The sequence below is a fragment of the Globicephala melas genome, chromosome 17 (assembly GCF_963455315.2).
Source record: "Globicephala melas chromosome 17, mGloMel1.2, whole genome shotgun sequence".
Taxonomy (NCBI): Eukaryota; Metazoa; Chordata; class Mammalia; order Artiodactyla; family Delphinidae; genus Globicephala; species Globicephala melas.
In genome coordinates this window covers 41286913-41302479 of record NC_083330.1, presented here as the reverse complement: position 1 = coordinate 41302479, position 15567 = coordinate 41286913, and the positions used below count along the sequence as shown (strand labels likewise).

The following is a 15567-nucleotide window of genomic DNA, read 5'->3' as shown; positions in this document are numbered from 1 at the left end:
GCCCAATTACATCAGAATCTCTAGAGTGGGACCCCAAGCATCAATATATTTTTTAAAGCTTCTCAAGTAATTCTTAACTGCAGCCAAAGTTGAAAACCACTGTTTTAAATGTATTTGAGTGATTGTGACACTTCCTTGGTGTATCCTAGTGGGACGGTATTGCCTGGTTGTTTTTATTTCCTTAACTTAAATTAAATATGGGAAAGACTGGGTCTGAAGCTACCACCTTAGATGTCTCTGAACCTTGAACATTGAGAGTCTGTTCTTGAAACTTCTGCGTTAGAAGAGCTTGAGGCTTTTAAGATGAGAAAGCCAAAATGAGAAAGCCAACAGTTCTTCATCACTCGATTAACAACTTAAAGCTAAAGTCATTAAGTGATGGGGTGTAATGTGGTATTGCTTAGAAATTGCTTCAGAAAGTACCGTTTATTAATTAATTTGCATATACATAATTATGTTGTTATTATAATTTGTTGTTATGGGCATATTTTCATCACATTTTTACCCTGGGAATACTGAAACAAATTGTGATACTGACACTGAAGGTAAAATATTTTCTTTATTTATGTACTTACCTATACATTCATTTATAGTCCTCCCATCCAAAGAAAAACAAAGCAAAAATATTCAAAAATATTTTAAGCTTAGAAGTTTGTTTACATTAGGTGACTTCAGATAGACTTAGATGCAGCCATGTTGTTAATTATCATGTTTTTCTATTGTGATTGTATTAATTTTTATGCCATTCAAACAGCCAAGTGCTGTATTATCATCCATAGGAGGCTTATAATAGATCTGGTTTATTAAGACAATCATCATGAATATTGAGCTCTCAATTCCAGAAGATTTATTTGTACAGTTTATTGGCCAAAGTGTCTGATAGGCACAGACCGGTTACCTTAACTGATTAGTATTACTGCTACAGCATGTGTGGGCATCAGCAAGGAAACAAGAAGAAATAGCTCCAAGTCACATCAAATAGTCCGTGAGTTAACTTGAGAACTCCATTATCAGTTTTCACTTCTCAGTACTAGAGGAAATCTCAGAATCTAAGAATTTTGAAAATTTCCTCAGTACTAGAGGAAATCTCAGAATCTAAGAAATTTGGAAATTTTGGAAATGGAGCCTAAGACTTTTCTAATGCCAAGGGGCTAAAGAATCTCGTCCCTTGTGCCAGGGTTCAACTACTGGCAGTGGTTGTGTGAGCTGTTGTGTTGATGAAGAGAGTGAGACAACATTCGGGCTTAGCAGGAGGAACTCGCCTGTCGACAGCAGGGTCTGCAGTGGGTGGGTGGGAGGAGGGCAATGGCAGAAGGTGGGTCAGTGTTTGCTGTCCTGATCTAGTCCAACTCTTTCCCTGTGTAACTGGTTTTCAACATGTTTGCATCCTGTGATCATTTAGGGGGCATAAAAAAAAATCCCAACATCCAGGCCACATGCAGATCAATTAAATCAGAATATCTGGGTGTAGGGCTGTGGTGATACCCAATGCACCCAATGTTGAGAATCATTTCTTATGGAAAAGGAAACAAGGACCTTGAGAGATAATGTGAATCACCCAGTGCCCTATAGTTGTAGGGAGAGGATGTTTACCGGGTCTCATACCGGGTGTCATACCGTGTTGGCTCACCATGATTCTTTATGGGAACACATGAATAATGGCACATTGATGACCTTGTCTGTTGACTTTTAGAACAACGTTTCCCAAACTGTGACTCTTTGCACGAAATGAATGATAAGTCATGATACTTTAAAATTACTATTTTGAAAATATGCATAACTTGCTTTGATGAGTAAGATACAAAGTTATTTAGAAGCATTGCTGAATTCAGAGTAGTGTTTGGCCTTTTGTGTTTTCTGAATGGGTGATACTCTCAGTTACTGCCATGTTGAAGTCGGGCGCCTCTGATTTACACCTAAGAGATACATGAAGCAGGGCGGCTGCGATGAGCCCAGACTTTCATCAGGACTAATGAAAAGGCTCAATATTGCCTGCAGACAAGCTTTGGCATTAGCGTTGCTGGCCTGTCTGCTGTTGTTTACATACACAGAAATGAGAAGATTCTTTTAGGACACATGAAGCTCAGTATAATCTGACTCCTTGTATACCAGAAAGTGATATCCTGATTCAGTGAGGATGCCAGAGGTAACTCAGCTTGGAGGTATTTTGAGACTCTTCCGAGTCAGCAGTAAGCCACCAACTAGCAGAATGTGGTGGAATTCGTGATTATGTGGTTTGCCATTGTGTTTCTTGTGTTTGTATAAATGTTCATTTAGACAGTTGCATTTCATTGTAGTCGGAAAACCTTGCGTGAGTCACTTTTCTTCCCTATGATCCAATTTCCTAATCTCTAGAAGGGAGGGATTAATGTCCCTTCCAATTCTAAGAAACTGTCTCCGAGGGACCCATTGTTGGATGGTTAGTATTTCATAGATGAGGACCCAGAGGCCCAGCGGTGTGTGAAGAAACTTTCCTAAGACCACAATTAGTTTTTCGAAAATACTGTACCAGAATTAGGTCTCTTGACTTAGAGATCTATGTTCTTTCTATTAATAAGGCTAAATAAAGACCCTTGGGTGGTACTGAAATTTTTAGGGTGAAAGTCTGTGCTCCCCTTAAGGCTCTCCACACCCTTCCTTAGATCTCCGTTCCAGGACTTCTTGTGGATGCTCTGAAGACTGCTAGCAGCCCAGAAGTGCATTCTTTCCATCGCCAGGGTGGATGTGAATTGGGCAAAGGGCCATCTGGAAGATGGAATGGTCTCTTCTCTCAGAGTCAGCCCTGGAGCAGGAGCTGAGGAATGGGATACTTAATTCTGAAGAACATATACTTACTGAACTCCTACTTATTGTGTGCCAGGAACTTTGAAGACACAAACTGAGTTGGAAGGCGTTTCTACCTTTTTCTTGTTTGTGAAGGGGACAGACACACGCACAAAAAATGACTATAAGGCAGACTCATAATTTAGGTGATTGTAGCAGATGTGACTGGTTGGCCAGTTTAGTGCCCCTCTAGATGCCTTGCCACCCTCATAGAGGCTCAGGAAGCTAAATATTTGCTTTTCAAGTATTTTGTGAAGGGAGGTAGTCATATGAATAGTCTTGTCAATGAGATGTAAGAGGGAGACAGTTTGAGAGTGGTTCTGGGAAAGTTTTATCTTTCTTTCTTGATAAAAAGAGAAGGTGATCACTAATGCTACTTCTTCCCATTCTTTTTAAAAAAAATTAATTAGTTTATTTTGTGGCTGCATTGGGTCTTTGTTGCTGCGCGCAGGCTTTCTCTAGTTGTGGTGAGCGGGGTCGTTGTGGCGTGTGGGCTTCTTATTATGGTGGCTTCTCTTGTTGCGGAGCGTGGGCTCTAGGCACACGGGCTCAGTAGTTGTCGCTCTCAGGCTCTAGAGCTCAGTCTCAGTAGTTGTGGCACGCGAGCTCAGTAGTTGTGGCTCACGGGCTCTGGAGTGCAGGCTCAGTAGTTGTGGCGCAAGGGCTTCGTTGCTCTGTGGCATGTGGGATCTTCCTGGACCAGGGCTCGAACCCGAGTCCCCTGCATTGGCAGGTGGACTCTTAACCACTGAGCCACCAGGGAAGTCCCTTCCCATTCTTTTTGACTTAAATATGGCTGTGGTATCTAGTGATTCAACCACCATTTTGCAACGAGGAAGCAAAAAGCATGTGGGGAAGGCCAAGACATTTGCAGAGATGGCCTAACATAATCCATCCACTGAACCAACACCAATGGTGTTGGCTGCCTCCAGATGTTTTGTAATTTGACCAAATGAAATATTGATTTGTTTGAACCACTGTAAGCTGGAATTCCTATTACCTTCAGCTGCATGCATTTCCAACACACATATAAGTATATGCAAGTATTCTGGGAGTAATTTTCTGTTTTCAGAAGGGGGCAGTGTAAGATGGTATTTAAGGGCATGGACTTGGGAGTCAAAGAAAGCTCTGCTGCTTAGGAGCTGTGTGACCTTGGGTAAGTCACATAACCTCTCTGAGCTGCCTTTTCTGCATTTGTAAGATGGGGATAATATGAATCTCACAGAGTTAATGCAAGGACTATTTGAGTCTGGATAGTACCTGCTATAGTGCCTGGCATGTGAAAAATGCCCAACTGGTAGCTCTTATTATTAGCATCCTTCTTGAACCCTTCTACTGAAACTTTTGTAGAGGACCTAGACATTTTTTTGACAAAGCTTAGTGCCTGCTATATAATAGTTGCTCAAGGAATTTTTGTTGGGTAAGTGACCTAGCGTCTAACGAACAAATCTCTAAACAGAAAGCAAGCCCAAATCTCTAAACAGAAAGTCAAGCTTAGTGTCTAACGAACAAATCTCTAAACGGAAAGCAGGTCATGAATGGTCTTTGTTGTGGATGATGTTGAGTGCCACCCAGACCCCCCTTCCTCTTCCAAGACTGAGGCTCTTATTCCCCCAGCTGCTTGGGAGTGTTGACAGCTGATACCTCTCAGCTGAGTCCATCTCTGAGCGTTGTCCTCCGTTGAAGAGTGACACCTTGCCCAAGGTCATCCCCCCTTCCCAAGTGCAGCCTATATCCAGCCTGCATCCAATGACACAGGCTTCCAAGGCCAGGCAGGCCCCCGCCTTCGTCTGAGATATCTCTGAAGGGCCATTCCAGTTCCATCCCTCTCTGTAGGTTCCAGTGAGGCCTTTGTTACGACTGTACTGCAGTTCAACTCCTCTCTCTGCCTGGCCCTGCTTCTTTCACTTTCCAGGGGTGTTGATCCTGAGAGCACTCCACAGTCATCTTCCCACAGGAGAATCCCCATCTCCGAGGCCATTTCCAAGGGAAAGACTGCAACAGTCTGTCTGGTCCCCCTTGTGCACAAAGAAGCATGGTGAGTAGTAGCAGCATCCCTGAGGATGAAGGACAACCTGTACCCTAGTAGTTCTCTTTGTGGGGTCCATAGTTGTAAGTGGGTGTGTACGTGTGTTGTGACTTCTCCCCAAGATGTATTTGTTCATTCATTCATTCATTCCATTCCACAAATATTTCTCAAATGCCGACTATGTGTCAGGCACGGTGCCAGACTGTGCCCTCATGAAGCTTATGGACTAGTGTATGAAGATAGATGTTAACCGAGCAATCACACACACCCTGTAAGACTACAGCGATGACAAGTCTTAGGTAGAAGAGGCGCCCGAGAGACTGGGCTTGGGGTGAGGGTGAGGGAGGCAGGAAGGCCTTGCCGGAGGACGTGATGCTCCAGCTGAGAGCTGAGGGATCAGAAGGAGAGCAGGAGTTATCTGGGCCACGGGGGGAGGGGAGAACATTTCCGCAGAGGAACAGTACATTCAAAGGGCCTGTGGTGAGAGGGAGGCAGCGTGAAGGAGTGGGGGAGGAAGGCAGCGTGAAGGGGGATGCGTTTCCCTCTCCTGATGTTTTCTCCCACGTGGAGGGAGCTGTATTAGTTGTAGCCCTCCTGGCCTCTTTCGAGCCCTCACTCGCCCCCCCCTTCCCTGGGGTGGAGTAGGAATGACCTCTGTTGGTGGCAGGTGCAGCCCAGAGTCTTTCTTACCTCGGAGGGAGGGAGCTGCCTGCAGGGAGTGTGAGATTCCTCTGACCCGCCAGGGAGAGGCTCTGCCCCTGGGGTGGCCTGTCCCCAGCAGCACTGCTTCCCTGGGGCGGGGAAGGCTGCCTGATTCTGGGGCTCAGAGCATGGAAGCACAGCAGTGCAGAGATTCTAACTACATCCTCCAAGGTGTCATTATCATGAATAAAGATGCTGTTGTGGTCTTCATCTCCTTGCTCCTATGTTCTCTCTCCCCACTGTCCAGAACTTGGGTGGGAAAAAGGGATGTTATTTATGGGGCCCACAAAGACCCCAAGAGGTATAGGCTGTGACCATAGAGATGATCAGGGTTCAAACCATTCAGAGCCTCGCAGTCTTTGTTAAGAGGTTTGCATTTCATCCGATGAGCAATGGAAGTCTTTGAAGGAGAGGGACCTGATCAGACTTGCATTTTGAGAAGTTCCTTCTGGCTGCTCCATAGTGAAGAGAATGGGGGATTCTTAATCCTGGGTGGACCTCTTTCTCTGTCCTCTGACTTCAAATAAATTGTCCTACGTCTTGGCTTCGGGAGATCTCAAAGCAGGCAGAACTGCAGTGCGTGGGCCTGGGCCTCGAGGGGGGAGAGGGTCAGAAGCAGCTCTTTCTCCCTTGGCTTCAGCTGCGGCTCCCAGCGCCCACCCTCCCAGGCTCCTTTAGTAGACTAAAATATACTCAGAAACAGGGCTTACTTTGAACAGCGATGGCCTGATGTTTTCAGTTGTTGATGCTGAAAAAAAGAAAATTAAAAATGCAGTTTCAGGTTAAAAACATGCAGTTTGGGTGATGGAAGACTGGCAATGATTCTTTTCATTTCTAGATGGTATCTGTCTCTGGATTTGTTGGTGAGAGACGAGAAGTATCTGTGGAAGATGGGGCAGGCAGGGGGAGGAAGGCTGCAGCTTGGCTGTATGCTCGTCAGGCAATGTGGTCAGCTGTGATCAGGGCTGGAAGGAAACAAACAGGGGACTGAGAAAGTTGAACAGGGAGGACCTCCTCTAGGTAAGGGGCCAGGAAAGCTTCCAAAGGAGTGATTTGTAAGCAGGAACCTGAAGGAAAAGAAGATGCGAGCCAGGGAGGAGGAGGTAAGGGATTAGGTGAGGTCGAGCCAGAGGAAGGAGCCGGGCTGGTGCAGGATGAGCTGGAGACACAGCGGGGCCAATTATACAAACTGCAAAGTAACAGGGGAATGTGCTGAAGGAAGAGCTCACTTAGCCGGAGGAAGAGGGGCTGACCTAGGACGGCTTTGAAGGGGAGATGACATTTGACCTGGATCCTTAAGCCCATGTAGGAATTCTTCAGGCAGCGAAGGAAAAGAAGCACATTTCAGGGGCAAAATAGCGTTGCTTAAAGGCAGAGAGGTGTGAAAAGACCTGATCTGGGACGCCCACAACCTTCAGAAAAAAAAAAAAAAAAAAAAAAAAAAAGATAATTAATGCCATGGTCTCTGGCTCCGGTTATATTTTTCCTCACTTCATGTTTTCTTTCCCATGTTGTTTGTCTACCACAGACAGGCGTCTGAATGTTTTCACTGAAAATAACGCTCAGATAATTTTACTTACTGCTCATGCTATAAAAAGCTCTTAGTGTTGGGTCAGTTTAGGCAGAAGGCAACCAGAACTGTCCCCGAAATATTTATTTCCACAGCCTGTTTATTCTAGGTGGATTGAAAGAGATGCATTTCACTGATGCAGCCATGAGCTCAAGTTTGAAATTTGGTCCACAGAGCAGAATGCTCGGAGGCTCACACGGGCTTAACCAGGCCAGGAAGTTGGGACCCTGTTGGCAAAGAGAAATTGAGAAGAAGGAAACCTCTTGAATAATTCAGATCAGAAGTGAAACACTTCGGCTTCAACTTGGCTTCTGGAGAGATCCTGACATCCTTTCCCTCAACACTCTCCAACTCCGCGTCCAGGGGCCAGTCCCTAAAGAGGCAGCATTGATAAATAATCATTCATTAGGACTCCTTTCCCCAGCATGGCCTGTCTACCTCGGAAGCCACGAGAAGCCCAGCACTCTAGCCCATTCCCTGCCACCCTCCCTCTTGCTGCCCTGCTCTGACTTGTGCTTGAACCCTCCCCCCATCCCTCCAAGCCCTCCCACTGCACCTCCTGGACTCGTGTTCTCTCAGCAGCAAAATCTCCTGGAGCCTCAAGTTATTCTCTGAACGTTTTCTTCATCTTCTTGCAGCTCTGACTGAAATCCCCTACACCTCCCTCAAGGGGTGTTTCTTCTTTGCTTTTTTTCCTCTCTTACCTTCTTTGCATCCCGGGCTTGGAGGTGGGCCAGATGACCTCCTTGTTTCTCACTGCTGCTTCCAGGGCTTTGTTCCTCCCACGCCCTACAGTCTTCCAGGGCACCGGAAACATGGGCCATGGGGCTCTCCCACATCCCACTCCTTCCTTTGTGTCACCCGCCTTCCTCTCCCTCATGCCTCCTCATTTTTTGATAATTTTAGCCTGGATTTCAGTCTTTCTTCCACTGCCTTTGTCATTGCTTTTAGTATTCTGAATATCCACATGGGTGATGCATCCAACCCTGGGCCTCTCAGTTGCAAAGATCTCATGTTCGACCACGTCAGCCCTTTATTCCCGTGGCCAGCCATCCCCCAGGCTCCGTAGTACTCTCTCCTTCACCACCTCAAAGTCTCCACTTCAAGTACTTTCTGGCCACCATCTCCTTCTATTCTAGCCCATGCCCTCCACTAAGCCAACCCCGGGAATTATTTGACCCTTCTCAGACTTCCCATCCATCTTATTTCTTTCCATTGCCAACTCTTCCCTCTTTATCCAGCTGAGATTTCACGGACTGTCTTGCATACATTTTTTTTCCTGCCACTCAACTCCTTTGTTCGTCTCTCCCTTCATTGTACTTGTTGGCAAAACTCCAACCCTGGTGAAATCCACCCCTCTCACTATCCACATCTGCGCCAAGCAGCTGAATGTGGCTTGCAAAGAGCACACAACCTTGTGCCTGGCCATGCTTTTCAATTCATGGACCTTAAGTAGACTCTCAGCCCAGGCTGGTAGAGCAACATTATTTACCTTGTCAATTCATTCTCCACCCTTTGAGGAACTATTTCACTTTTTTCTCTTTCCTAAGACCACCAATGCTCTCCCCCCACTATCCATAGACTTGCTTCTTACTTCACCAAGAAAATGAAAACAATGGAAAGAGAATGCTGGTAGGCTTCACCAGCCAGATCTATGATCCTGCCTGTACCTGGACCTTGTGCTGTCCCTCCTTCTGTAATTGGAGCGAGAAGTTACAGAGGCTCTACCCAAGGCTGGCTCTCCACCTGTGCATGGGATCCCATCCCCTGTCCCCTGCTCAAGGGCTCTGCCCTACCACTGTCTGGTCTCTTCTGCATCACCCATCTCTTCCTCTACCACATTATTCTGTTGAGCATTTAAACCTACTCCACTACCTCGTATTTCCATCCTGCCTCACGCTCAGCCTCCAGCCCCATTTTGTGCTCCTTTTTATAACAAATGATCCAAATCTTGAAAATATCATGGACAAAATACATGAAACGTTTAACAACAACTAAAAGAACTAAAGACCAAACAAACAATGATGAACAACACAATAAATGAAATGAAAAATTCTCTAGAAGGGATCAGTAGCAGAATAACTGAGGCAGAAGAACGGATAAGTGACCTGGAAGACACAATAGTGGAAATAACTACTGCAGAGCAGAATAAAGAGAAAAGAATGAAATGAATTGAGGACAGTCTCAGAGACCTCTGGGGCAACATTAAATGCTCCAACATTTGAATTTTAGGGGTCCCAGAAGAAGAAGAGAAAAAGAAAGGAACTGAGAAAATATTTGAAGGATTAAAGTTGAAAACTCCTCTAATATGGGAAAGGAAATAGTTAATCAAGTCCAGGAACTTCAGAGAGTCCCATATAGGATAAATCCAAGGAACAACACACCAAGACACATATTAATCAAACTATCAAAAATTAAATACAAGGAAAAAATATTAAAAGCAGCAAGGGAAAAACAACAAATAACACACAAGGGAATCCCCATAAGGTTAACAGCTGATCTTTCAGCAGAAACTCTGCAAGCCAGAAGGGAGTGGCAGGACATATTTAAAGTGATGAAAGGGAAAAACCTACAACCAAGATTACTCTGCCCAGCAAGGATCACATTCAGATTCAATGGAGAAATTAAAACCTTTACAGAAAAGCAAAAGTTATTGAATGAGAATTCAGCACAACCAAACCAGCTCTACAACAAATGCTAAAGGAACTTCTCCAGGCAGGAAACTCAAGAGAAGGAAAAGACCTACAATAAGAAAATGGGAATAGGAACATACATATCAATAATTACCTTAAATGTAAATGGAATAAATGCTCCAACCAAAAGACACAGACTGGATGAATGGATACAAAAACAAGACCTGTATATATGCTATCTACTGGAGACCCACTTCAGACCTAGGGACACAGACTGAAAGTGAGAGGATGGAAAAAGATATTCCATGCAAATGGAAATCAAAAGAGAGCTGGAGTAGCAATTCTTATATCAGACAAAATAGACTTTAAAATAAAGACTATCACAAGACACAAAGAAGGACACTACATAATGATCAAGGGATCAATCCAAGAAGAAGATATAACAATTGTAAATATTTATGCACCCAACAGAGGAGCACCTCAATACATAAGGCAAATACTAACAGCCATAAAATGGGAAATCGACAGTAACACAATCATAGTAGGGGACTTTAATACCCCATTTCACCAATGGACAGGTCACCCAAAATGAAAATAAATAAGGAAACACAAGCTTTAAATGATACATTAAACAAGATGAACTTAATCGATATTTATAGGACATTCCGTCCAAAAGCAACAGAATACACTTTCTTCTCAAGTGCTCATGGAACATTCTCCAGGATAGATTATATCTTGGGTCACACATCAAGCCTTGGTAAATTTAGGAAACTTGAAATCCTATGAAGTATCTTTTCTGTCCACAATGTTATGAGACTAGATATCAATTAGAGGAAAAAAATCTGTAAAAAATACAAACACCTGGAGGCTAAACAATACACTACTTAATAACCAAGAGTTCACTGAAGAAATCAAAGAGGAAATCAAAAAATACCTGGAAACAAATGACAATGAAACACAAGACCCAAAACCTATGGGATGCAGCAAAAGCAGTTCTAAGAGGGAAGTTTATAGCAATACAGTCCTACTTCAGGAAACAAGAAACATCTCAAATAAACAACCTAACTTTACACCTAAAGCAATCAGAGAAAGAAGAACAGAAAAAACCCAAAGTTAGCAGAAGGAAAGAAATCATAATGATCAGGTCAGAAATAAATGAAAAAGATATGAAGGAAACAATAGCAAAGATCAATAAAACTAAAAGCTCATTCTTTGAGAAGATAAACAAAATTGATAAACCATTAGCCAGACTCATCACGAAAAAAGGAGAAGACTCAAATCAATAGAATTAGAAATGAAAAAGGAGAAGTAACAACTGACACTGCAGAAATACGAAGGATCATGAGAGATTACTACAAGAAACTATATGCCAATAAAATGGACAACCTGCAAGAAATGGACAAATTCTTAGAAATGGACAGAAGAAGAAATGGAAAAATTCTTAGAAAAGCACAAATGGAAGAAATGGACAAATTCTTAGGGAAAAAAGGGACAAATTCTTAGAAAACACAACCTTCTGAGACTGAACCAGGAAGAAATAGAAAATATAAACAGACCAATCACAAACACTGAAGTTGAAACTGTGATTAAAAATCTTCCAACAAACAAAAGCCCAGGACCAGATGGCTTCTCAGGCAAACTCTATCAAACATTTAGACAAGAGCTAATACCTATCCTTCTCAAACTCCTCCAAAATATAGTGGAGGGAGGAACACTCCCAAACTCCTCCTACAAGGCCACTATCACCCTGATACCAAAAGCAGACAACGATGTCACAAAGAAAGAAGACTACAGGCCAATATCACTGATGAACATAGATTCAAAAATCCTCAACAAAATATTAGCAAACAGAATCCAACAGCACGTTAAAACGATCATACACCATGATCAAGTGGGGTTTATCCTAGGAATGCAAGGATTCTTCAATATATGCAAATCAATTAATGTGATACACCATATTCACAAATTGAAGAATAAAACCATATGATCATCTCAATAGATTCAGAAAAAGCTTTCGACAAATTCCACACCCATTTATGGTAAAAACCCTCCAGAAAGTAGGCATAGAGGGAACTTTCCTCAACATAATAAAGGCCATATATGACAAATCCACAGCCAACATCGTCTTCAACGGTGAAAAACTGAAATCATTTCCACTAACATCAGGAACATGACAAGGTTGCCCACTCTCACCACTATTATTCAACATTGTTTTGGAAGTTTTAAGGACAGCAATCAGAGAAGAAAAAGAAATAAAATGAATCCAAATCAGAAAAGAAGAAGTTAAGCTGTCACTGTTTGCAGATGACATGATACTATCCATAGAGAATCCTAAAGATGCTACCAGAAAACTACTAGAGCTAATCAATGAATTTGGTAAAGTAGCAGGATACAAAATTAATGCACAGAAATCTCTTGCATTCCTATACACTAATGATGAAAAATATGAAAGAGAAATTAAGGAAACACTCCCATTTACCATTGCAACAAAAAGAATAAAATACCTAGGGATAAACCTACCTAAGGAGTGAAAAGACCTGTATGCAGAAAACTATAAGACACTGATGAAAGAAATTACAGATGATACAAACAGATGGAGAGATATACCATGTTCTTGGACCGGAAGACTCAACATTGTGAAAATGACTATACTACCCAAAGCAATCTACAGATTCAATGCAATCCCTTTCAAACTACCAATGGCATTTTTCACAGAACTAGAACAAAAAAGTTCACAATTTGTATGGAAACACAAAAGACCCCAAATAGCCAAAGCAATTTTTTTTCACGCACACACACACACACACACACACACACACAGTATTTTATTTTTTACAAGAGATAAATAAACTGACACCAAGCATTGTAAATGGATGACCACAACAAAAGCAACAATGTTTGCAATTACCAAACACGAAACACACTCATACTATGTCATAATATTGACATTCAGTCCAGTAATCCTCCACTGTAACAGCTCCTTTACTTTGCAGTGAAAATTGATTTGTATATGTTTTGCCTCTGAGTCCTTGTGGGGTTTTTTTTTTTTACTCAAACAGAAAGTCACCAAAAATTATAATAATCCTCATCAGTTCACTCAGTCCCATGTAATTAATTTTTTTATCTTGATCTTTTGTTAGCACTTTTATGAATTCATCAGTTTTCCATTAGAGTTCTGAAAATGCTTGTTCATTCAGTTTGGCAGTATAGTCTGTTACCAGAAACTTGTACTTGTCAGAGTCTTTTCCATGAATTCCTTGAAGATGAAACCCTTTTATAGGAACATTTTTGCAAAAGCATCAGAGTATACCCAGAACTGTATGTAAATGCCAAAAGACTTAAAAATGACCATGGTTAAAGATTTGATGAAAGTTCATAATAATGCAATTGACAAGGAAATTTAGTTATTTCTGAGATATACATTTTAGAGTAATAACTAGAATTATGACATAACATTATACCAGTACATATAGAATTTTTAGAAATTTCATGTAATGTCTGAAACATTTATATTAACATATTTCCATACAAATAACCCAAAGGAAGTTTAGTATTAGTTGTTTGCTTGTTTGTTTATACTGCAGTTTCTTATTAGTTATCAATTTTATACACATCAGTGTATACATGTCAATCACAATCGCCCAATTCAGCACACCATCATCCCCACCCCACCATGGTTTTCCCCCCTTGGTGTCCATACGTTTGTTCTCTACATCTGTGTCTCAAGTTCTGCCTTGCAAACTGGTTCATCTGTACCATTTTTCTAGGTTCCACATACATGCGTTAATATATGATATTTATTTTTCTCTTTCTGACTTACTTCATTCTGTATGACAGTCTCTAGATCCATCCACGTCTCAACAAATGACTCAGTTGCGTTCCTTTTCATGGCTGAGTAATATTCCATTGTATATATGTACCACGTCTTCTTTATCCATTCATCTGTCGATGGGCATTTAGGTTGCTTCCATGACCTGGGTATTGTAAATAGTGCCACAATGAACATTGGGGTGCATGTGTCTTTTTGAATTATGGTTTTCTCTGGGTATATGCCCAGCAGTGGGATTGCTGGATCATACGGTAATTCTATTTTTAGTTTTTTGAGGAACCTCCATACTGTTCTCCATAGTGGCTGTATCAATTTACATTCCCACCAACAGTGCAAGAGGGTTCCCTTTTCTCCACACCCTCTCCAGCTTTGTTGTTTGTAGATTTTTCGATGGTTGCCGTTCTGACTGGCGTGAGATGATATCTCATTGTAGTTTTGATTTGCATTTCTCTAATGATTAATGATATTGAACATTCTTTCATGTGTTTGTTGGCAATCTGTATGCCTTCTTTGGAGAAATGTCTATTTAGATCTTATGCCCATTTTTGGATTGGGTTGTTTGTTTTTTTGATATTGAGCTGCATGAGCTGCTAGTAAATTTTGGAGATTAATCCATGTCAGTTGTTTTATTTGCAAATACTTTCTCCATTCTGAGGGTTGTCTTTTCATCTTGTTTATGGTTTCCTTTGCTGTGCAAAAGCTTTTAAGTTTCATTAGGTCCCATTTGTTTACTTTTTTTAAATTTCCATTTCTCTAGGAGGTGGGTGAAAAAGGATCTTGAAGTGATTTATGTCATAGAGTGTTGTGCCTATGTATTCCTCTAAGAGTTTGATAGTGTTGGGCCTTACATTTACGTTTTTAATCCATTTTGAGTTTATTTTTGTGTATGGTGTTAGGGAGTGTTCTAACTTCATTCTTTTACATGTAGCTGTCCAGTTTCCCCAGCACCACTTATTGAAGAGGCTGTCTTTTCTCCACTGTATATTCTTGCCTCTTTTATCAAAGATAAGGTGACCATATGTGCGTGGGTTTCTCTGGGCTTTCTATCCTGTTCCATTGATCTATATTTCTGTTTTAGTGTCAGTACCATACTGTCTTGATTACTGTAGCTTTGTAGTTTAGTCTGAAGTCAGGGAGCCTGATTCCTCCAGCTCTGTTTTTCTTTCTCAAGATTACTTTGGCTATTCGGGGTCTTTTGTGTTTCCAAACAAATTGTGAAATTTTTTGTTCTAGTTCTGTGAAAAATGCTACTGGTAGTTTGATAGGGATTGCATTGTCTAAAGGAGGGGAAGCGGAGGTGGAGGGAAGCAGTGGAGGGCCATGGGATGGCAAGGTGAGAGCCTCCGTGATGATAGAGGTGCCAAGAATGACAGAAACTGAGGACAGGAGCTGACGTGACCCAAGGGAACCAACTTGGGCAGGACATGCCTAGCACAGCCTCTACCACTCTGTGGGCTTTCAACAAATCTGCTTCCCTCCTTCCTTCTTTCCTTTCAGTGAGCCTCAGTTTCCTACCCTGTAAACTGAGAAAAGCAACTGATGTTTGTGCATTGCCCATAAACACAGAAATGGGCAATTGACTCCATTCTTTTCCTCAGTACCCACGCCCTTCAAGGTCCCTCCTTTGTGACCTTCCCTGGAGATGGAGCCCAAACGGTCTCTAATTCCAGTCACTGGGTCCTGTGAATTATGTGTACCAGGGAGTGAGGTGGGGTTCACACCCTCCCGCCCTGTGCCACCCAACCCCGGGGCTGGAGCTTTGCTTACATATCACCATGGCTCCCCGGGGCTAAGGCCCCACTTTCTGTTCTAGGGACATTAGAACATTTAGGGCAGTTGATAGGGGAGGAGCCACATGGGGCCATTCTGGTTGGGGCTCAGCAATCCTGGCAGCACAGGCTGCCAGATGAGCCAGGGGATGTGCAGGCTGCCTCGACGGAAGTGACTGGTGGACATGACCTCTGCACTGGAGCTGCTCCCT

The 15567-nt window shown here is 42.4% G+C and overlaps 1 long non-coding RNA gene across 2 annotated transcripts in view; it reads left to right on the top strand.

Annotated features, from left to right (window-relative positions):
* LOC115856575 (uncharacterized) overlaps nucleotides 1-15567 on the top strand; it is a 367268-nt gene that overhangs the window by 170023 nt on the left and 181678 nt on the right. The window lies entirely within an intron of this gene.